Source organism: Anas acuta, chromosome 4 (genome assembly GCF_963932015.1).
Source record: "Anas acuta chromosome 4, bAnaAcu1.1, whole genome shotgun sequence".
Lineage (NCBI taxonomy): Eukaryota > Metazoa > Chordata > Aves > Anseriformes > Anatidae > Anas > Anas acuta.
Genome location: NC_088982.1, coordinates 41842917 through 41867548, shown reverse-complemented (window position 1 = coordinate 41867548; position 24632 = coordinate 41842917). Strand labels below are relative to the sequence as shown.

Genomic DNA, 24632 nt, shown 5'->3' with positions numbered 1-24632 from the left:
TTTTTCTTTCCAGCCAGTTGAAATAAAAGCATTTCCGTAGAGTGAGATGGCCATATAACACAGAACGTGTTAAAAAGGGTCGTCCAATTCTTCTAGCTCTTCTGAAAGGAACACCATTTAGATAAGTTAAATGCAGAACAACAATCCAGATGACAAAAGAATATCTGTGGGAAGGCTTTGAATTCAGCCTAAATAATACCTGGCTACAATCAGTGGATGAAAAAAGATGTATGAAACAATCTTCACCTGACAGTTCTGTCACAGAGGACAAACCTATTTGGGCCAAAGTCATGGCATACCCCAAGACATTAACAATCAACTTTGGAACCTACTTAGATTAAAAAAAAAAAAGAAAAATATGCAAGGAAATATGGGGCTGAGAACCAAATCCAGGGAAACTTCTTTTTAAGAGCCTCCGAGAGTGTGGGGCAGAAGGCATCAGCCTCCATGAAATAACGTCAAGGTGGAGAACCCTGCAATTTACGATTAACACTGAAGTCGCAGGGTTTCCTGAGGGCCCTTAAGTAAATGCTGTAGCACATTTCCAGAGTTTGAGAGATGGAAGGTGATATTCTGCTCCTGCTGAAGTCAGTGGAGGTTTTGGTAACTACCCCTGTGCGCTCTGGGCACCTCTAAAAAAATCTTGAAAGTTTCAAAACCAATCCATCTCAGTGAGCTGGTACCAAAAGGGTAACCATTAGGCTGATAGTTGTCACAGCTTGTTTTTGGAAGCCAAAGTCTCAGCAGCAGATCTTGGCTGCTGAAAAATCACTTTGCCCACTGGCCTGAGCCAACAGTCTTGAGGGGGCTCAGGTTCAAGTCCATTCCACGATGTTTGCGTCAAGGAAGCGCCTCAGATGTTTTCTCTGAAGCAATCCCAGAGGATCCCTGAGGAAGAACTGAGCACATTGGTGCCTTGTGCTGCTCAGCATCACGACAAAAAGGCTTTTTCAATCCAAGTGGCAGGTCTTCAGGGAGCCGAGGATAACAACGTGAGAACCCAGCCCAAGGCTTTCTCTCTTCCTCCAGGACTTTCAGGTCTGTAGAAAAGAAAGGGAAGGTCTCTAGAAGCTTTCAGAGTTCATGTAACTCCCTCAGAGTTCCTGGCAGTGCTCTCCTTGGTTCACCCAAGGGATAAGCTTTCTTGTGAGCCTTAAGAGGTTTGAAATTCTCTTTGCATGCATTTTGATGGGAGAATTCAAGCCTTTTGGCATTTGAATGACACTCTATCTGCTCCTATGCAGTGAAAGATTAAAGGTTTTTTCCCTTAAATGAAGGCTTAGTTATCCAACATTATATCCAATGCTATGCTAAGATCATCAGAACTGCTGATTCCCAGCCATGTTCTCAATTAAAAAGTTAATGCATTTTTAAATTGGACCTTAATTATATATATATATATATATATATAATTATTATATATATATATATTATATATATATATATATCACAGAACCTATATATACATACATATATATATACATACATATATATATATATATATACATATATATGTATATATATATGTATGTATATATAGGTTCTGTCCTACAGATTTCAGACAAAGGGCATAAAAAAATTCTGTTGTCTTCAGGTTCTTGCTTTGCGTTCCCCAACCTGGGATGTTCATGTCATCCGATACGGATTAAGTGACATGATTACCTTTTGTAACATGTTTTTGTCTGAAGCTTTCTGTTTGGTTCAAGTACAGTTTAATAGATCACGTGAAAACTGTGCTTTCTGTTACATTAAGTAAAGGCTCAATTTTTATTTTTTTTTTAATTTTTTGAAACACTTAGCTAGATTATATCCAAATTACAATCAAATTGGACCCAGCCTTTTATGTTTAAACTTTCTAAAATACTTACATCAGAGAAACACAAGTTCTTTATTTTCTTCAGTACAGAATATCAATGCCAGATGACATTTCAATGTAAATTTTTCCATAGCCAGTTTGATGCTAATTCAGTACTTCAGGTTAAAATCCTGGTGTCAAGGTTAAGCCCAGAGATGAGCTCAAATGGTTCCTTGTAACTGACCCGCTGGTGTAAAGCATCTGCAAGGTTAGTGCCCAGCTCCCCAGCAGTGCTTCTGATGGCCACCTGAGGATATGAGGTAAACACAGGGCTGCTCTAACTCATTGTGTGGTGAAAACAGCCCACACCTTGTTTCAAAAAGGAGGATTGGGAAGCGTTCAGCCGCCTTTCTGTCCCTCTGACCCTTTCCACCTAAGGATTCAGCTGAAGCTCTAGTACAGGAGTAGACTTGTGGGAAGAATAATTCTCTTTTGGGGAACTGATGGGAGCTGCCACCCCCTGACTTCTTCTGGCCTCTCAATGCATTTTTTCCATTTACCTGTGAGCCTTCACAGGTATTCCGTATATGGGAAAAAAAATGTGTTGATCTCTCCTTGGAAAGAGCCATAGAGCCTTTTTATTATTATTATTATTATTATTTTTATTTTTATTGTGGATTGAGCCTAAAATAACTTGTGTTTTGGGGTTTTTGTTTTGTTTGTTTGCTTTCCATCAACACATTGCAGTCTTCCAGAAAATGTAAAACATTAAGCCTGAGCCCAGCAGTGCTACTTCACTAGATGGGACAGCTAGCACAGTTAAAGGAACAGTTGTGATAGTAGCAAACTGAGTTTTACTGATGCAGACCACAGTACTAAATATATATGTGTGTGTGTGTGTGTGTATATTATATATAAAAGTATAGATACCTGAGAAATTTGAAGCATTTGCCCTGGAACATATCAAGAAAAAATACTGGAAAATGGTGATGCAAACAAAAGATCAAGGCTTTAAGCTCTGGGGTTGTAAGCCTTTTGTTTCTGATGTTGTACAGTATGAAGAAGCTCCTTAGACGTTACTGAACTGCAAATAAAAATATTGCTCAAGTGTTAACAAAAATAAGCATGCAGTGATTCAGTTTGTCAGTGTGAGGAGTGCCTTTCTGGATATTAGCCAGACTGGAAGCCAGGAGTGGAGGCTGCAGAGTCAGTGTTCAGGGCTGGTACGTGTTACTCTCGTGAGGATACTGGAAAGAGGCAAAAAACTGATGGTGTTGTGTTGGTCAGACTGCCTGGGTTCCCATATGCCTCTGCCAGAGGCTTCCAGGGTGACCTTGGGTGAATCACTTGCATCCTCGGTGGCTCAGTTCCCACATTCACTTAATTAACAGAAACTTGATTAGATGGAAGAAGCTATTTTTATTAGTGTATGTTATTTCTGAAGTGGAGGAAAAATAGGAAAGATATTTATAGAAAAAATCAAGTATTCCTAGTTTCAGTAACTTTAAAAATAATTACATAGTCCGCTGTTAATCCAGGAAACTAAACAATTCAGTATTTAAAATAATGGAGACTACGGTGTAATCACTCTGTTCTTTCTGTACCTTTATTAGCTGCAGAGCTGGAGAGCACAATTTCTTTAGAAATAAAATGTGATTTAATGTCAATGTTGGGTCACTCCTAGGGCATTTGTGGGCTGGTATTTTCCAGTACCCTTAATTCCTGACCATTGACTACCAAATCGCTATTCCTGAGGATAAGGAAGCAAAATTGAATAGGATGATTTTGTAGCTTTATATAGATATATATATAAAAAAAGGTAAAATCAGGTGGGCGGACTAGAAACTCTGTATGCAAGATAAACAGTTTTGTTCAGAATAAAACAAAGGCATAAATTTTCATATTAAGTCAAAAGCTAATTTTGCACTGAGTACATTATGCAACTCCTGTCTTTTTAACTTTATTATCCTTTTGTGCATATCCTAGTGAAAATAAGGATGCTAGCTATAAATATAGAGCTGTCAATGTGGTGCGACTGCCTGTGACCCAGTCCCCAGGGTCTGCCGTTAACCTCGAACACCGTGTTCAGGTCTGATTCCCTGGTGTTCGTGCACATGCAAGAAAATATTCCTATATATTTTACTCTTGACTATTTCGATGAGGAAAAGATATTGCTGGGAAAATTATATAAAAATGGTATTGAACACTGTCACCTAAGTCCTTCGAATCTGCGATAACAGTTTTGATGATTACCTCTAGGAGAGGGGGATGATGCAGGGAACTCGACACACTGGCTCGTGGGCCATTTTTTGGCTTTCAGTTTTCACTGAAAGCTGTGCCATCAGTGCAGCTCTATGAGCCCTAGGAACTGTGGGGGCTTTAGGGCAAAGACAACACCCGTGTTTTGCCACTCACCCTACACTACTTAGAAAACGTAGACGGCAGTAACGTGAAGTGTCTGCAGCTATCCAGACCCGTCATTAAAAATTGCACCCTTACTGCTGCCACGGGCCTGTGTGGATGTTGGAAACGATGGTGAACGCTGAGAAACCACTCAGCATAGACTTGACCTGTGACCATGAAGCTGAAAAGGTCTGAAGGGTTCTTCTGAGGAGAAGAGATGATTCAAAAGCCTGATCAGTAGTCCTTGCGGGCTTTTGTGGCCAGGAAGGTGTTGGCAATATTGCTCTCAAGCGGGTTATAAATCCTTATGACTTGGTTCATCAAGGAGCTGCAGCTCTCGTTACTTTGCTCTGGTCTACATGAACAGAGGACTTCATTCTAGAAAGAAGAGGAAGAAAATCTCCTGGGAAGTGAAGAAGCAAGCCATGTTTTTACCATGGACTGCCTTTCTTAGGTTTCTTGCTTCGTTTCACTTCCAGCTCTGCTGAGCTGACATATGCTCTGGTTTCTTCCACAACATGTGTGGGATGCTCTGGTCTGGTCTCTTCAGACCACGGCCTGAGCACGTCATCTCCTTGGCTACTGAATTCTTCCTATGCCACACATTCACCTTCCTCATGCAAATCATCATCTATCTATTTTTACATGGTTTTCACCTGAACTCCTGCCTACTTGGAACTGACACTACCAATTGATTTCACGTAATGCACACAGCACAGTCTAAATATATTTATTTCCGTCTCTGGATGTAGGGTTCAGACATTAAAATCAATGCCTTGGAGGTGAAAAGTTTCATCATCCATAAATAACTCTTGAGCCATTCATTTCAGCTCCCCAAACAGAGTATCAACAATGGAGTATGTGATCTGGAAGATGAGATTGAAAATACATATGCTATGCTCCCACGCTAAAGTTTTCTCAATTGAAGGGAATTCCAAATATTTAAGGAAGAAGGAAATGGGCAATAGCAGTGAATTGGTACTCTCTAAGAAGATGAAGGAAGGTTTTTTTTATAATAAGGAAACATCTGTGATAATTTTATCCATTAACTAATAATCATCATCATCATCACAGGCTCTGTGTGAACAATTTGGGGATGTACCAACAAACTTCCAGCTTGAAATAAGCACACCGAGTCAGGCCAGTCTGTGGAATCTGCTCTCACTTTAGATGCTGAGCTGCTCTCAAATGTTAAGGTGGGTTAATTTACCTCTCCGTGACTCAGTTTCCCTTCTGCAAAACACGAATTAAATACCTAGTGTTTTCAGATTGATGGATGAAAATCGTTACCTAATAGTGAGGTATTAATATCCTAATCTTGCCTTGAGAGTAATTTAGTAATTAGTAATTGGCACTGATCGGTAATTATTTATATTTTTCTTTGCTGCTTGTGAGGTACTTCTCTGCTATGCGTTTTCTAAAGTCGTATATATAAAAACTGAACGTTGTCATTTTCCTGCAGAACATACAAGTCTTTCAGTAGTTGTATGATATAAAGATGAAAAACAGGTTAGAGTCTGGTATGTCATTTCACTCAAGGCTAGAGGGCCAAAGTCAAAGGGAAAATCTAATGATTTACTGCATGAGTAAGTGCACAGTCTATGTATTAATAAATTCTACAGGACTGTATATTCACCCTGTTCTCACACTGGGTTTTAAGCTTGACTTTTTAAAGGAATTGAAATAGAAAGGATTCCTTTTTAAAATTGTTCCACATTAAATAATCCATGTTTCAGAAATTGTATATTTATTTTTCAAGTAACCTCATTACTACCAGACTACTTTCCCTCTGACAGTGAAGCAGAGTGCTTATCTTCATATTTTCATAATGAAAACTCCCAAGCCCAGGATACTGTGGCAGATTTACAGCCTGTGAGCAGCAGAACTGACAGGCATTTTAATATGAAAGGAGATATGATGTCTTTAATGTACAGTGATGTCACTTCTAACAAGGTAGAAGCCTGCTTTCCGCACTGCAATCACCATAAGGAGTGAAACCCGCCTGCTTCAGGAGCGACCTTTTAACCCAGGAAAAGGTCACAAATAATAGAAGAGAGAAGGGACTCTGCTTACTCAGGTGGAAGGGCACACTGACGTTGGAGGAGCAAGGCTATTGTGGATGTGCATTATCTCCAGGAAGTTGAAGCTAGAAATAGGCTAGCTAGAGCTAACCTTGAGAGCAGAAAAGGAAAGGATAATGAAAATCCTCAAGGGAGTGTTAAACTGAAAGCTAGATTGCCTGTTGACCACCTTTTTTTCCTTTTATTCAACATTGATTGGACCTAATAACTTGAAAGTGATATTGACAGCCATATAGCGTGCCATTAGCTGGGCAAACTTATTTCTCTGAGAAAGGACAGCACCCCAGTACCAAAACCTAGGCTTTCAGTTCTACGTTAAACCGGCAAATTCAATATTTTGTCTAGGAAATATTTGCCAGTGATTTTAAAGGCTGATTTTAAACATCCTTTTCATAAGTCCCCTCTTAAATACACTTCTAGCCCTTACCTGGGAGATTTTATCCTGCAAGTCCAAAGCTGCACTGTTCTTAAACCTTGTATACAAGAGTATCTGCTGAAAAGGCTGTAAAGTGGCAAGAAATCTCAAGCCCCAATGAGTATCTTGTGCTAGCATTTGACTGGTGACTTCAGCTAAAGACAGGAAATTAAAGTATATGGGCATACGTATCCTCAAGAGAGGCTGTTCCTTTAAACTAAAATTCAAGAAAATCAACTTTGAATGTTGTGTCATTTGGTACTTTGACAGTTTGATCTTGAAAAGCATACTACAGTGTAAAAAGAATGTTGGCAACGCAAAAAGTAACTCATTTGTTTTCCATTACCTTTGCAGAAATTGTAATTTTAAAAGAAAACACTTCTCAGCAGGAACCCGAACCCTCATGTAGCTGGGATGATGGGGCACTGAAACAGTAATATTCAGGTGAGGCAAAACAGGGAGGAAAACAGTGTTGGCCAGTCTCTATAGTAGTATTGCCTAAAGGAAGCACTGAAATCAACATAGCTGCCTATCTGTGGCATGCAAAATCTGAAGTGGTGTGTGACAGGGATCATGAAGATCCCTGTAATATTCCACAGCTAATCCTGTATCATTCTGACTGTAATTTTTACAAACATGTATATTCTTAGAGGTGCCATGACTTTTTTTTTTTTTAATTTACTTTGAAACAGCTGTCTGTCTTCATCCCTCTTCAAAATGTAGGGAAGAGAAACTGCAGGATTGAGCTTGCATGTAGAAATTATCACCTTACATTTCAGCAGAAAACACCAGAAATAGTGTGAGTATCAGTAAATTATTTTCCTGATTTTGAACCTGCTCTTCTGACCATGAAGAAACACTCCAAAGAGTGTGTTTGGAGATACATTAATTGTATTTTCCAAAAAGTAAAAATATTGGGAAAGGGGGTATGATGTGATCCTGCTGTAGATCCACAGATCGCCGGGGGCTGAAGGGGGGATCAGATGCAATTAACAGAAGCAATTAAAAGTTAATGATTTGAAAGATCCCATTATAGCTTTAAAAGATCAAAGATCCTTTGGCTGGTGACAAAAGCAGCTTGACACACCCAAGTAAGCTGTGAACTGCTTCACTTTTCCATGCTATCTTCTATCTGTCAATATATTGGCTATGGACTCTGCCGAGGCCAGTCTCAGAAGGCAGGCTGTCACATTTCTCAAAAGATAAAACGTCCCTAAGGGTACAAAGAATACAGGGACGCAAGCTGATAGACAGGAGCAGCACTGCAACTCTAACATTTTATGGCTAAGTTCAATGAGTGAGTCCTTAAATGGATAATTGAATTGATAAAAGGCTTATATTTGCCCCGATTAAGCTTGTTCTGTCTCCATATGTAGGACTTGGGATAGTTTAAACAAAAATCGAGGAAGAAATTCAGGAGAGAGACATTCATAAGCTCTTTGAAAATTGGTTTCATATGGAAAGCTTGCCAGTTGTTACGTCACACATGCTGTTTGTCCCCACAAAAAATCCTATTGCCCAAGAAGGGTCATTTCCAACAGCCCCTTTTTTTTGTAAGGCTTTGTAAATATTTCTAGACTATGTCTCACAGCTTCCTGACTCATTTCCCCTCTCATCCTTGGTAGTTTTCCCATTTGTAATTGTGTGGCATCCCTGTGGCATAGAGTCACCTGGGAAAGTGCTGTAAGGCAAAGAAAATAAGAGATTCTGGCTATTTTTAATGACACTTGGAAGGTAGAAATATGGAAGGAGAACTACATCACATCAGCATTTTTCAAGCTACTGCATTACATCAACCAATCTCATCGCTTTTGCTTTCCACGCTGCATCCCTCTATTGGATCTCTGTTTGTAATTGAATTGTAAACTATCTGGGGAATGTGCTTTTGTTCTGTGCGTGCTTATACATTGCCAAGTGCAAGAGGGTGATGGCCCATGACTTGGATCATTAGGTGCTATGCCAATGCAATGTTTAAATAAATGCATGTTGGACTAGGGACTCATAAACTCCTGCTTTCAAAAGCTTTGGACTTAAGCCTATGTCTGCCAACTTGGTTGACATTAGTGTCCTCTTTCAGAAAGCTCAGAAGGTTATGTCCTTTTCCTCCTCAGCAGGCACGTGATGGCTTTCAGAGAATGAGTACTGTACCCTCACATGGGTAACAAATCTCTGTGCATTTAATAAAATTTAGGTAGTGTAGGGGAAGAACACTTCCTGTAAGGATGAATTTTATTTGCCTATGAATTTAAGTACTGGTTCATTGCTATTTGGGGCATGAAGTTCAACTCATCTGTTCACTCTGGCCATGATTCAGGCAAATGTTTAGCGTCAGGGAGCAAACCTTGTATTGAAAGCGGTCAGTGAGCATCCCTGTACCTAGTCAAGGCAGTCTGAAATGAGATAACGAGTTTGAACTCTATGCATCTCTAACATACAGCTTGTATTTGAGTTGCATTTTTGATGTTTGAGTCTCCTGTAAGTCATTTAATATGGCTTACAAGTTCTTTACAACCACGCTTGAATGCTTACATTCTCTCCCTATGCTTATCCTCTCCCTAAATGCTTATTCTCTCCCTAAAATTACACATATATATATACATATATATTTGTTGAGTATATGTATTTGAGTATTCTGATAGATTTTTGAGAACAATAGATTTCATTCACAGTTTATCTCTATTTATATGTATGTTTAGTGTTCTTGCATATTTACACTAGTCTCACAGTATAAGAATCACAGAGTAGTGTAATGTGCTTAAATACTGAGTTTTCTTCTTCAAATAAGGCTTATTATGTGCATATTTTTCTCTTCCACCCAAACTGTTTTGGATTCCTTCCACACACGCAGCATCACTCACCATTCTGTTTAAATAACCAGATTGGGGAGAATATTTGACTTTTTAGAACACCTCTTTATGGAGAATTAAAGGTCATAGCTGGAAAACTGATCATCTGAGCTCAGTCATTTCTGTGTATTCTGTTAATTTTTCCTGGTTAATGGCCCTTTCAAATTCAGATTGCATGGTTACTTCAGGCTCGCATCAGATGCTCCTTGGAAATAGCAGCTCACAATGGGAAAAGATAACCTATTTCCTTCAGGAGCTGGAGCTCTGTCTGTGAACTACCAGCATCATGGGAAGATTGATTAAAGTTCTGTAGACACTTAATAAAAAAGCTCTCCTTTCCTGTGTCAAAGAATAGCTATCTCAAATTCTAGCCACTTGTCCCTGAGGTCTGAAACCGGCTGATTCTGTTTATCAATTAGGGTGCCAGCATTTAGAACAACATCCAGAGGATAATGGTAATGAGGGACCACAGTCGTGGCTCCAGGGGAACATATTAGTATTAACCTCCGTGCTAGGTCACGCACTACCCCTTTTAATGAGGGATGTTAGGGCTTCCTAGACAGGTGCATTTTGAGCTGAAGAGTAACATAACCTTTTCTACCTTATCATGTCAGGTGGCAAATTTAAACCACAGTGGACTGAAATAGGCTTGCTCAGCACTCTGGATAATTTAATTCCGCAGCCATCTCTCCTCTTTATCTCCTGTTGACATGCTCCAGACTATAACATAATAATAAAAAAAAAAGCATGTTAAGATAAAAACCTTATAACCAACAGTAGGCTTTGTTCCCTTCCCCTTGTTCACCTTAGTGAACTGCAGCATGGGGTGCTGGTGATGGAGAAGCAATAGCTCAACCTGGATGCTGAGCGTGCTGGGCTTTGGGGTCCTCCTGCCTGCTGACAGACTGCTTTCAAAAGCCCCTGCAGCCTTACCCCACATCATGTGCAAGCCCAAGGGCTTCTGGGGATTGTGGGGGCTGGAGGTTGCAAATGGAGCTGTACGAGGCTGACCTCCTGCTTTTCTTCGTGGTGTGCTTTTGCCAGTCTGTGCTCCTTTAGAATTTCTATTTTTAAATATTATGTGTGTGCCTCCAAAAAATTACCTATTTAAGCTGACAATGAAAAGTTTTCTGGGACCCACCACCTTGCTTTCTGCTCCACAGTGGGCTCGCTCGTAAAATAAGCTTGAAGTATACCCTATTTCTCTTCAGGTTTTTGAGGATAAAAGCAGTTGATTTCGTTAGCCATCAGTCAGGGACAGAATAGCTCATAGATCTGAACGTGCTGAATCCAAGAACCATTATTAATGGTTGGGAAGCAGTGTGATTCAGTGAAATATGCTGCTTTCCTCAGCAGTTGCATAAGAATTACCACTTTGCTGCTGCTGCGTGATCTTGGGTAAGCCACCTAAACATGCTGTGACTCAGCTATCCCCTTTTCTAAAAAGGGCATGTGGGAACTTACCCTAAGGAAATACATTGTCACGGTGCAGTGCCTGGAGGCAGGGGCAGGGCCTCTTTGCGCTGAGGACAGCAGCAGTCTTTGAGGCCAGGCAGCAGCGAGGTGCAGGTATATGAGCATTGCCTCCTCTGCCAGCAGCGTGGAGGCCAGCACGTCTGTTGAGCAGCAGCCAAGGTTACAAGAGCTTGGCAGTGCTGGGGAGCCCTTGCAGCCACCCAGCTGTCCTGACTGCAGGCTTGTGCTGCCTGCCATACCAGAGGGCTAACCAGGCGTGGTGACCTGAGGCTGCAGGAAAAGCCTTTTCCGAAGGGCTAAGACCATTAGTGGGTATCTAAAGGATGATACTTGTTGTAACATTGATTTATGCAGTCTTTGAATTACATTACAATAGGTGTAGCCAGTTATATGTCTGCAGTAGAGCAAGATTTTGCGAGGCCAGACTAATGAACAAGCCCCTCTGCACCCCCTGAAGTAATTTGAGTTCCTCCCTTGTGTATGGATGGGAATTACAGCAGCAGCCACCGTAGCACAAGTGTGCCAGAGAACAGCCCAGTGCAGACACATCCCTCAATGTCCTATTGATCATATTAACAAAAGTGAAGTAGTCGTGTGTCAGTGCTAAAAGGTAGCCCTGGTTTTGTATCAGTGCATTCTTCCAGAGCTAATATAATTTAGTGATATCCTCTATAATTAAATATTATTAATAATCATGTGTTTTATTCAATTAAAGATGTTCTGGAAGCATCAGGCATCTTTTCGCATCTGGCACAATGCAAAATTTCGTTTGGGAAGGGCTGCAATAACTCCACAAGGATCTCAAAAAGCCAGCTGAGACATCTTGAAAGAAGTTTCGATTAGTGAAGGGAGGTCCAACAGCAGGAAAATAGATGCTGATGCTCCAAGCTTTCTTCTTTGACCCTCCCATTCACTGGTGCAGTTAGAGACAGACCTACAGTAGGGTTGCTATTGGAACTGAGCAGGATAAGCAATGGCTTTTCAGACATGATCTATTCCAGCTAGCCGATGATTGATTTTGGGTGTTGGAATAAATGAGCTTACCTTTTTTTATAGTGGTGGAATTGTTTCTGGTGCATAAAAGTGTTGCATCACATTGGAACGCTTCCGGAGAGCAGCGGCAGTGATAGCTATATTTCAGGCGCCCTTCTTAATCATTCAGATCCAAGGAAAGATCGTGCCTTTGAACTGCTGGAGGGACAGCGTGACTGGCATCGGGTATCAGCACGCCTCCTGCTACAGCCGAGGCACTGTGGTCAGTGAGGAACTGGTGCTGATCAATGCCACCCAAGCATACCCATCAATAATAAAAGAAATCTATGACAGAAAAGGGTTGTTGTCTCATACCACAAAATGCCTCTTGTTAGCAGCAATGTTGTGCTCCTGAGGGGACATCTCACTGGCTAAGGAATAAGGTGGCTAAGGAATAAGGTGGAATCCGTTTTTAGGATGAGGGAATGCAGCTGTTTGTTAAAACTTGTGTGTTTTGTATTGAGGTATTTTACAATAGCAATGTCAAGTGCTTTGCTTTTTAGGATTGTGCTGTGTTACACTAAAAAAGCTGACAGCTAAACTTAGGTTTTGCTAACTGTATCCTTTAGTGTAAACCAGCAAGTGTTTATCTTGTCCCATATTAACACTTAATTATATTATCTACCTGATCACCATAAAACTGCTCTCTTATGTAGAATTACATACAACCACTTTTTCCTTCTTTAGCTACATAATATTTCTTTATGGAGTGCAGAGTCAGCAGGGCTGTATGGACAGGATTCAGGAATGCCTCATGCCTTCTCTTGGCTCTTCTGCCTTAAATTGTAGGGTCCTGATCCAAGCCCACTTGAAGTTTTTGGATCAGGTCATCATTTATTTCAATGGTGTTTGCATGAAGTTCCAAGAGACGTGTACCATTATTATTATTTATTTTTTTTCATAGAATAATTTTCAAATTATGGGGGTCCCACTTTGGTCATTTAGGGATGGATCCTGGATCCTTGCAGGAGAAGTCTCCAAACTTTTTTGATCACACATTGCTATCAGTAAAATCATTTTGAGTATGCAACCCCAATATATCTATGTTTATTAATGTATAAAATTATATACATGTGCTACTGTACTAATATATTATGAATATATTAATCTGGTTTAAATTCAGTTTGTGCTAGAGAATTGACTTCAGCTTTTGCTTTGTATTTGTTGTTGTTTTGGGGTTGGTGTCTTTTTTTTTTGGATTAGCATCAATATTTTGAAGCTTCTGTTCGCTGATTCCCATTAGGTTTGAACCCTGTTCATTCAGGGTGAAAACCTGGGCTAAGTTACACAAGGGTGTCTCTCTTGTGCCCCCGACTACTTGAGCTGGTTCCATTTGAACTCTGTTGTCCAGGATAGCATTCATCCTGCCCAAGGCTGTTTGCCCATACATTTTTGCCGTGCCCTCATTGCCTTTGCCTTCAGAGCATATTACTAAATGTATCAGGACTAAATATATTCATTTGTCAATAAGTAAGCCACAGGTAGAAATATTTACATGATAATTAAGAGTTGTAAATACGTGGGAAAAAAGATCACATATTTTATGAAAACAATAATTTCCAAAGGTTAAAAAAAAAAAACACATTCAACATTCACAGAAGCTGCTTACCTAAATGTCACTCTGAACTTTTGGTATCTCCTTAAAGTCATCTTTCCCATCTCCATTTTACAGCCTTAGCGCAGAGACCACGTCTACTTAATGTCTACATTAAAATGTAGCACGTCTACATCAAGATATTTAGCTACTACTAGCACAGTGAAATGAAATGAGCACTAATTTCCTCATATCTTGCAATCATATTAAAATAGCCATCATTCCCTTTCTCCAAAGAAATTTTGTTTTAGCTGAACATACTAAGAAAATACTCAGCTCAAAAAATAGCCCAAGCAAAAGTGCAAGGAAAGCTCTGCTTGGGTAAAATTGATAAAGGCAAGAGCTGAACTCAGCTGTGCATTTTGGGAGAGGTCAGTGAGGGAGCTGCAGATTCTAGAAGGCCAAGGAATTCTCATCCAGAGAGTTTTGTTTGATGTACGAAGGTATGTGCATATATATGCGTGTGTGCAGTATGTACATGTATGCATTCTTTCATGTATTCTTTCATGGATTTATATAAAGAGCACAGCACTTACGTGTTCAGCAGTAACACCCAGTTGGTGCATAAGCTACAAGAAGAGAGCAGGTAACTTGCTGCTAGCTACAGTGTACTTGTCCCCTTGTCAGCCTGCACTACAGCAGCAGTTTAATGTCACTGCTATCAGCGTCAGCAGCTCTTATGGGCAACCTGTTCATTACATGCACATTTGGAACCATCAATATGCAACATTAATTTTAATTTTAAAAGCTTCCTGTAACTTTAGCAATATGTAGCATTTACACATAAATAACCTTTGCATCAGAATGTAGGTCAACTCATTGCCTCTGTCATGAAAATAATACACCTGATACTGTCAGATTGAGGAAACTGATCTTAGCCATCTTTAATTGTTGTTTTTGAAGGCATGGGTTGTCAAACCTTTCTGTGTATGGCAATGTGACACGAGGAGTACCTCTGGCAAGTTGATTATATTTATCTATCTTGCAAGCAGTTGTCCAACCTGTGAATTTCATCTCCTACCCTGCAGGACCATTTTGTAGCCAATATATACCTGCGGGATGCATAGGCAAAGAGCTGGTGAAGGCTTGCCAGGTTCCTGAACCTTAAAGCACTCGTGTTTACATATGCCAGTAGACCGACTGAAGTAATTGTGACTATTTGCATGGTTTAATTTAAGTGTTTTCAGATTTGGGTCTGCGCCGATCAGCAGCAAAACTAATATAACAAAAGCAATAAATTAGTTTGATCACAGATCTTGTAAATGCTCAATTGTGTAAATTGTGTAGTGTGAAGTGTTTTGGACAAAACGTTTGAGTCAGCTTGCCATAAGACGTGGAAGAGTTCATGCAGCTGCAGTCAGAACTGGGAACAATAACCTCCATTGACAACCGTATAGGAAAAAAAATGCCTGAACAGAAGTTTATTCCAGTTCACAACCAAACATGATTTATAGTGTACCACAGTTTCTATTCTTAAAATATTGCTGTATTTGTTTTCAGTACCAAAAATATGTCCTTGATTAGATAGCCTCAGTCACAAACAGCTGTGTATATCTTCCTGTTACTTCCTAGTACAGACGGTAGTATCTGTGGTAGGACCTTACTAGAGCAGGAATTAATTGCATTGTATGGACAAATGCAACAATGGTGGGAATACAAGATTTTCTAATTATTTTTTTTCTCTTTATCAAATAAATATAGTGTCAAGAATACATCAAAATTCTGTATTAATTTACATCTAATATTTTTTCCTGAATTTTTTTTAGTAATGACTTTTTTCCTTACTTCTTAGCCAAAGTGGTTTGACGTGGTCCTGACTTCTCCAGAAGCTTTAGTAAATCATGTAAACAAGACACAGATCTTTGTTGTTTAAAGCTTGGTTAAGATGAGAATGTTAGTTACAGCTGTGCAGTTTGAATTTTTGTTTATGCTGATGCCACATCAGAAGAAGGGAAAAAATCCCCAAGACTGCCTCAATTTACAGGCCATTTGTAAATTCCATTGCTACTTTGAGGAAATACAGATTAAACCAAGAATCCTTGTCCTGGACTTCCAGAGGCATTTGAAGTTCACCCTGAAGTCCAAATGAGTAAATGGAAATACTCTTGTGAGGAATTACTGTATGTATTCTTGTATTCTGAAATAGGAATGTTTGTAAGGCATTTTTGCTTCTGAAATAGGAATGCTTTGCACAAGTTTATTGAAACTTGGTGCGTTATTTTCTATTGCCTATAGAAAATATTTTCTGCGCTTGGGACTTTTTCCACTCATGTCAGTATGCATTTAGCACTACCAGAGCCTTAAGTGTAGGTAAGACATTTGTATCTTTACCAATAGATGACTTTTTTTCTGAGCAGGTTTGGATGATACAGTATCTGAATGCCAGAATCTGCTGGTGTATCAGAAGTACCATAGCCTGGCAGACAAGTCGTAAGTGCCTTGCATGAGACCTTGCTTTCTTTTATAGCCACTATGAAAAACTTGGTCACATGTGAAGATGAGGTTGCCGTGCTCTAAAACTGAACAGAAACTCTTGTACAGAAGCTGTATGAAAATCTAAGGACCCAGTTAAGGGAGAAGTGGAAATTGGGTTGAGTGTGGCCAGGCCTGTGGCTGGCCTGCTGGCTGTCTGCGGCTTCGTGTCTCCTCCTGCCATGCTTCTCTGGTGACTCAGACCTCATGTTTACCTGAAATACCACCAGGACAATGTTTGGAGAGCACAGTCATGTGATGTTCTTGGCAGGCTGGGTTTCCTCTCTGGTTGTGTTTTCTAAATGAAGAAAAAAACCTTGTGCTTTTGTATCTGGACATTAAGGAAAGGTATTTGCTGCACCACCACGTTACAAGCAAATGGAGCACTGTACGTGGAACACCAGGGTACCTGTCTAGACTTCACCAGCAAAATAATCCTTTCTGAGCTGTCTGTTGTCACTTAAGAACAGGATCTTGGAGTAGCAGTGCATCGTTGGTGAAAATACCAGCTAAATGCTGAGCCGCAGATGAAAAACGAGAGGGTAAATTACACATTAGGGATCATTAGAAAAGGAAGTGTCATGGGTGAAACTGATGTCATGCAAGTGAGGAATTCAGAACGATTTCTTCACACAAGCCCGATACCCTGCTACGTTCCCCGCTGCCCTTGGCAGTACCTCACACGCGCCGGCTTCGCGACCTGCCGCTGAGGGTGGCGGAGCAGGGCGGACATCTTGTGGCACCCCTTGACGCCCTGCAGCAGCCGGGCGGCTGGGGCGGGTTTGTTCTGACCGGTACCGGTTGGAGCCAGTTGGTACCGGTTGGGACTGGTCAGTACTGGCTGGGGCCAGTCACGACCAGTTGGGGCCAGTTGGTACCAGGTGTGTGAGGGGACAAGGTGCCCAAGGCCGGTCGGTCACCATGTGTGCCAGTGACCCGAGTGCCATCTGGTGACTCCTTCCAGAGGAGGCACCCAAGGGCCTGAGGAGCGATCACCAGCCGGGTACAGTAAGGCATTTGGGTCTGGGAACGGGATGGCAGGGAAGGGTTGTGTTATAAGACCAGGACTGGCCTGAAGACAGCAAGTAAGGGCTGATGGTTCGTTATTTCCAGGCACAAGCTCGTGTGTAAGGAACATAATGTGGCAGGTCCCCAAAGTAGCAGCAATTCGTCATGTAATAGGCAGACCAGCTTTGTGGCGCTACGTGGTGCATATGTGGTGGATGACCGAGGTTTACATGAACTCAGAGCAGTGAGTACAATGTTACTAACCACACAGAAACCACCCCGGGCTCAGGGAAAGTCTGATTCATCCTCACAGGCTGGGGTATCCTGTGAGGATGAGCACCCGCCGCGAGCACCGCTCAGCTCTGTTACGGCTCTCCTATAGGCATCTGCCTTAGGCTGCTGTGGGAGACGGGAGGCTGGGCAGGTGCACCTTGGTCTGTCCTTGTGGAGGCACTGGTGTTACGTACATACAGCTTTATCTCTGATGTGTGGCTCCTTCTGGCCAGGGGCTTTGCAGACAGACACCCGGAGCTCAGCCTGGTGTCTGTACCTGGGTGAATGGGAGCCTTGGCCATTGGTACTAGAGGACGGAGCTAAGGAAGTGTCTTCAGCAGTATCATTGACTAGCAGTTTTATGGTATTTGATGGTTCTGAAGTCCCCAGTTCTTGGAGCCATGGGAGAATGCAGAAATAGCCGTTTCCTTGCAGAGGTTCAGGTTACACAAGCTCTTGGATTTGTAAGCTGTCCAAGAGGCCAAATCCAGTCAAATGCTTGTGTCGCTTATCTTGTATTAAATATTGCAGTAGTCATCTTATCTATCTGAGAAAGGTGAAGGGTTCAGTGACTCTGAGACTTGAATCTGTGTGCCAGAGAGTAAGGGAATTTTTCAAAGTTGCTGTATTATGCTTATCCTCTTAGAGTCAGACTTTTTTTTTTTAGAAGGTGGTGTTAAAGACTCTTATGGTTTAAAAGGTACAGTTAAAAAAAAAAAAAATCACTTTGATTTTATTAATTTGTAAGCCTTGCTTATGGCCTGATCCTGCAAAGAACCAAACACCACAGGTAAAGGGATAACTTAACTTCTGCAGGCATCAGTGGGAATTCTTGTGCAACGTGCTCAGCCAGAAATGAGAAGACAGGAGCTTATAGAGGGTTCAGAAAAGTCTCTGGAGTTCACTCATATCAACCCACAACCTTATCACATGGCCATGATTTTTAAGGGCTTCTATAACTCTCAGATCAGCTGTGTAATATGAGGATATCTGTTGTCATTATACAAACAAATAAATGTCTAACCTTTGTGATTGAGAAAATCTGATAATATTAAAGACATTTGTCTCAACACCAGCAGACAAACCAGATGACTGCAGTATCACAGGGCTCTGAAGTACAGTTATTCTTAAGAGAAGCTTATGGTATTTTTTTAATGCATTTAGGGTTAGCAGTCTTGGGATTTTCAAGCTTATTTCCCATTTCTCCATTTTGCTTTCTATTTTAAGTTTTGGACAACAAAATGCTTGCATCTATTTGCACATGAGAGTAAGCTAATGCTCCAAAAGTTTCTGAGACCAAGACTGCTTGTCTTGAAATACTTTGCTTCTGGTGGGTAAACTGCTGGGCCACTACTGGCCCTCTTGAAGTTGGCACTAACGCCTACAGTGAAAGGTCTTTCGCTAATGAAGAAGCTTTGCTATGTGGTGCAATGCTACCTCTTCCTGATTTGCTTATGTCTTCTGATACGGTCAAAATAATTTCACAATCTGTTCTTGCAGATTGTGGGATTGGATTAACACAAGAAGCAACACCTTCCCTGTGAGCCCTTGGTTTTGATCTCCTTCAGGCTCTTATACTTAATTAGCGTTATTTTTGTTCAAAGCTGTTGGCTATTCTTTTTGGAGAGAAGCCCTCTAATTTCTTGAAACTTTTCAGAGCAACTCTTCTAAATAACACTGATACACAAAAAATGTTTTTCTGTCTGGATTATGTAATCTTGTATCTGAACAATGTAATTTATTATCAATATCTGAAGTGGATGTCTGCAGCTTCCCCAGTATATTAATAGCTATATCCATTATTTTCTAAAGAAGAATCTCCTGGGCCTTTCCTGTGATATAAGCATTACTGCTAACTGGGTAGCTGGCTGGAAAGGATGATAGTGTCCCCTGCTATTATAAATCTAGTGAGCTCACCTTTAAATGTCTGTCTTTATTCTCCCCTTTGGGCATTGTTCCAGTCCCTTTTTGGCCGTTTTATTTTAAAGAAAAATCCTGTCCATATGGTTGAAGAAGGAAGTGTACTTGCCCTCAGATTCAATTAATGTGTGCTTCTTCTATATATTATGGAACCAGACTGCCATTGTGCAGGAGAGAGAAAAGAGAGCAGTCTTCACTGAAAAACTAAATTACTAGCCCACATGCATCAAACAAGAATAAAAGCTCGTGCTAGAGGATACAGTAGATCTAAATATGCATGCCCTGATTCACGTAGACGGCCAAACTCTTTCAAACAGAAACATAATTTGACCTATGAAGTAATTAATGCCATGATTATGGGGAGGGAAGACACCACAGTTCAGACTGCAGCCAGACTGCTTTCCATTAATAGAAAGCTCTATTATCCCTTCCCCCAACACACATACTTATCTCAGTTTTTAAAATGATGTTGGCTACAAAATTTCTTTGTCTGCATTGAAGACATAGCAGATTGTTTCAGCAAAATTTCAATGCAAGTTTTTCAAGTGGTCTGATTCCGTTTTTTTTTTTCCTTTTTTTTTTTTTTTCTCCATTATTTGAAAAAAAGTAGCTTACTTCTTCTTTAGCCGTGCCACATATATCACTTTTGCTAGATTTTTGAGGAAGATAGATTGGCCAGTGTGGTACTCATGGCTACAGATTTTGTGAATCTCACTATTTATATATACATGTATTGAAAATGTAATTAAATTACTTAATGAAGGGAAACCTACTGGGGACTTTCAAATATGCAGGTGCTAACTCTGCTTCAAGAAAATCCCTGCATCGTAGATCACTAGAAGCTGCAGGACTAAAGTGAGGATGTGTCACTGTACATTTGTCCCTTTTTATTCACTTCCTTAGGCATTTGCTATTGGCTTCTGCTGGAGGAAAGGTAGTTGGTGGCATGGACCTTTGATCGATGTGGTGTCTAGTTATGTCAACAAAAAGTTCATTTTGACTCAAAGGGGAAAATATTCTTTTAGAACTAGAACAACAGTTTTCTCATCCATCAGAGTAGAAATTCAGTCTTTCTTTTGAGTTCGTTACAGAGAACAGTTCTTTTATGCTTTCCATATGATCCCCTTTGATAATTATAAGGAAAATTGCTATATTTTCAGCTTCTGGGGAAAAATATATTGACAATTAAAATGTGATTGGAAACATTCACATTATTAAAGGAAATACTGTTTAAGATTATGAGCCTAAGATTGCTATTGTACTTTTTTTTTTCCCCTAAGCACTTCCTATTTCTTTTTATTCCTGAAAATTATGCATTATAACTCAAAAACTAAGACATCCATAAAGTGCAAGGGTAATAATTTATTAATTGCAACTAGGTATCTCTTAATTTCTGCAAGCTAATCAGTGGCAAAAAGGCAGTTTTACTTACTGAGGTTACTGAGGTTTTGAGCTCTGTTGATCCCTTTTCCCCAAAAAAATGTCTTAAAAAAAAACTTTGAAAATTGAAAGACTTCTGGGATCTAATTGATGGCCTTTCTCTTCCAAAATGCTTCTGAGGTACAGGGCCAGGCCCAGAACCCATGGCTTAGTTCTTCCAATGAAAAAATCTCCATCTGCAGTAGGCCTTACGAGGTCTGTGTTCATACCATTTCCAAAAGGGCAGACCCACCCCATTATCCCCAAATTCCATCAAGGTAAGTAGACATCTTGCCACGAGTCAGTAGAGAAGACTGCAAACAGAGAAGTAGTATCACAGTTTATGCCTACATCCTTGATACTACCTAATTTTAAAACTGTCCCTATCTTTCCACTTAGAACAGCTATAAAATCAAGCTAATAATGTTTATACTTTATTTTGGAAGGAGCTTAGAGATTTAGAAATAAATGCTTGCTCTGCAAATGCAAAGATTTATTTTCCACATGGAGTAATTGCGGCTGAGTAAAAATGGGAAGACGATCAAATACATTAGAGAACTTCAGATCATGAATGGCTGTCAGGGACACTTATTTTCCTAATATTTTAGATGCTTCTGTATAGATCCTCTAGGGAGGCTAATCTACATCCAAGAAAAAGCTTTGGCATCGTGTCACCTAACTTTTTGATATCTGGCCCCTGACGCACAGTTCAGAACCTTATTTTAGGCAGAGCATTACTGGCTGTATGAATTTTGAATAGCCTTTGCCAACAGGAGAGCAATGGAGTTGCACTGGAACACTGAGCTTGGAGGCAAGAGCCCTCTGCAAGTTGGAAATTAATTTTTCAAACGAACAAAATCTGTACTCTCCCACAGACTTCACTGGGATTTAAAGACACTTCTTGTTTCAGGAAGCTATGTCTTCATTTGGGAGAGATTTATCCAAGTACCTCAGATACAAAACAGTCAAGAACTTTGCAGAGCCCCATTTTATAATAAACCCTGTATAATAAATACTGGCTCTGGCTTTAGCAATTTTTAAAAAAGAATTTATGGCCAGAGTTTAAGACCATTTCCTCTCAAGATGCCCAAAGTATAAACTGGGTATCTTCAAGCCCTGATAGGGCAGAGATGAATGGGGAGAAGGTTGGCTGTCATCCAGCAAAGCTGACCATCGAAGGAAGTCTGATGTGTTGTACCTGGGCCAGCCTGTGGCATCCTGACTTCAGGCCCTTCTAGAGAAGGTACATGAGGGCAAAGTCACAGTTCAGAAGAAGCCCATGCACTGAAACTCAGCAGCCTGGGACCACCTCTGCTGTTAATACCAGCCTCTGAGCACAAACAAACTCAGCTAGACACAAAATCAGTCTTGTGGTTAAAAATACATGATTTCTGTAGGGTTTTTAAGCCCAACGTAATAGCTGAGTCCAATAGCTGGCTCTGAGAACGTAATGCTTAAATACTGGGGTCCAGCCACAGTACCCTGGAAGTGAAGTCCTGGCAGCAGGAATTGTTAATCCATCTTCCCTCTTTGCCTTTGCTGCCTACAGTTGCTGCTCGTTTGAACTTTTGTATCCTTTCCCCATTATGTAATGGCCTAGAGGTCACGCATGTTCCTCTGCTTTGAATAATACATCTCTGTGAAGCCTCAGTATCTCTGTTTGAAAATTTATTTCTTTCATTTTAATATTTCATCAATTTTATCCTAAATGGATGACCTTAACTGGTTGCAGTTCATTTCATTTCTTCTCTGCTTAAATATTTTAAAGGTTCCAAAGTACAAACATCATTCATGCAGTGTGTAACAAAAATGCCCGGCCTGAGCTTTGGATTATTTAATTGTAATTGTCAAACTATTATTAAAATTGATTTTTTTTTCTTTTTGCAATTTCTCCTCCACCATTAGTTCTCCCCATTTCTAACTTCTTTTGTCACATTTTTTCCTGGTATTTAGCTACACTTCTCAGTGTAGGGCTATCCAATGCATTAGTGCTATTGCTTGTGAACATCAAGAACGCTGTGCAAGGGGGATGGATAGGTATTCCATTCACAAAGTACCTCAGCAAAATAACCCATCCAGTACTGAACACAGCAGTCAGTGCTAGGTGCAAGTAGAACCTTCTGCTTTTTTTTTTTTTTTTTTTTTTGAGAAAAAGGAATGGAACCAATAGTTTTGTGAGCTGGTACCACCTAGCTCCTGTGACTAAACTGGACTTCTTTAAGCTGAAAAAGGGTTGTATTTGAATGGTAAATCATCACAATATATAGACACTCAACAGAGAATAGAAGGACTTAACAAATATCTGGTGTCTTAGCTGTCAAGTGGAGTGTGCTGATAGAGGTGGCAGATCAGGTTCTTTGTAAGAGTAGCAGTCCTACCCCTTCCTAAGCCTTTTTAGCTAATTAATTTCTATCTTTGTAAACTTCGGTACCATTTGGTTGTGGCATTCTAGCTTCCTGTCCTGATCAGCTTAGCATCGCTATGTGCAGCTTCACATTGACAGCTGCTGAGTTCCTGGTCTTACTGACCCTTTTGGTGTGTAAAATACCTTGGGCTATTTGGAAATGGAAGACAATAAAAGCTGTAAGTGCAACTTAATTTTATCATTGTTATTCTTCACTTATATGATGGGAAAGCAAAACTAAGATGTGTCTTCATACCATGGCATTTTTATTGAAAAGTAAGAGTAGCATTCTGAAGAAATTCCTTGACTGCTTTTAAAAGAGGTAGCTGTTCTATGCTTGCAAAATATAAAAATCAGTATACAATCCATTTTGTAAATTGAAAATATTTGATTATTTGGGATGGGTATGTATTTTGCTGATTGCTGCCTTTATCTTTCTCCCATTCAGCACTACAGTCTTGCACTATTGGAACTGTATCAGCAGTGTTAGTAAGACATGGATCAATGTTTCATTTCTGACATCTGTGTCATGTTACAGTGTCATAACCTGTGCTCTGGTTTGGCTATGCAGCATTCCCCACCAGAGAGAGACGTTAAATCCTTTTCTTTCCCATTAAATCTCTAACTACCATATTGAGGAAAGTATGAAAGAAATGGCACCACCTCTCTTGAACTGGCTATAGGATTTTCTTTTACCTTGTGTGGTGTCACCACAATGGAGGTCATTGAGATCACTTCAAGCAGGCATCTCTGTGCCTCCATGCAGACAAATGGGGACACCTTGTTTTCAAGTGTGGATCTTAGGCTGTGCACAGAGGTGAAAATGAGTTGAAGTGAGTGAGTGGATAAACAGTTTTCCTCTTGTTTGTTCCTTGGATAGGGATCTGGCTCCTTGCACATCGGCCATTTAGTCCTGTAAGGTGTTTTTGTGGCAGTTACAATTTCCCTAAAACCATAGAATAGATGTGCCAAAAGCAGAGTAAACGCTTTGAATAGTCTTTTAAAGGATGCTCAAAATACTTCTTGTATATTTTTTGCCATGTGGAAATAGCTCTTCTGGTTGCTGGAAAAATACTGAAGGTAACCAGCATTGCTTCTGTAGCTACAGGTTTTCTTATTCAGGTGGTGTGGCAGGTAAGGCTGTCTTGCCTCAACAGGGAATGTGGTTAATACAACACTTCAGAAAGCTTTTGCAAACATATTGTTTGTGTCCCTCATTACAAAATTAAAAAGTATAAGCATTGAAAATCCTTCTAAATTCAGGTTTAAATCCTACAGGATCTCCTTAGAGTGGAGCATAGCTAGAAAGCTTAGAAATTAATTGTTAGTAGGGCCTGATACATTACAACAGTTGTGAACATGTTGTCTTTTTTAATTAATTGTTGTTAAAGGTACTTGGATTAACACACCACATGCTTAAATTTAAATCATTTTAATATACTTGTAAACATATTTCTGGGTAGTAGGCAAGTCAGACAAACCATGGGAAAAAAT

General features: G+C 40.2%; 1 protein-coding gene across 2 annotated transcripts in view; it reads left to right on the top strand.

Annotated features, from left to right (window-relative positions):
- The window catches only part of ZNF827 (zinc finger protein 827), a 165070-nt gene that overhangs the window by 9539 nt on the left and 130899 nt on the right, over positions 1–24632 (top strand). For both annotated transcript variants that reach the window (XM_068680859.1, XM_068680860.1), the window contains 2 exons: positions 5273–5394; positions 7049–7138. The gene's annotated coding sequence lies outside the window, so the exon portion shown is untranslated. The remainder of the gene's footprint in view (positions 1–5272; positions 5395–7048; positions 7139–24632) is intronic.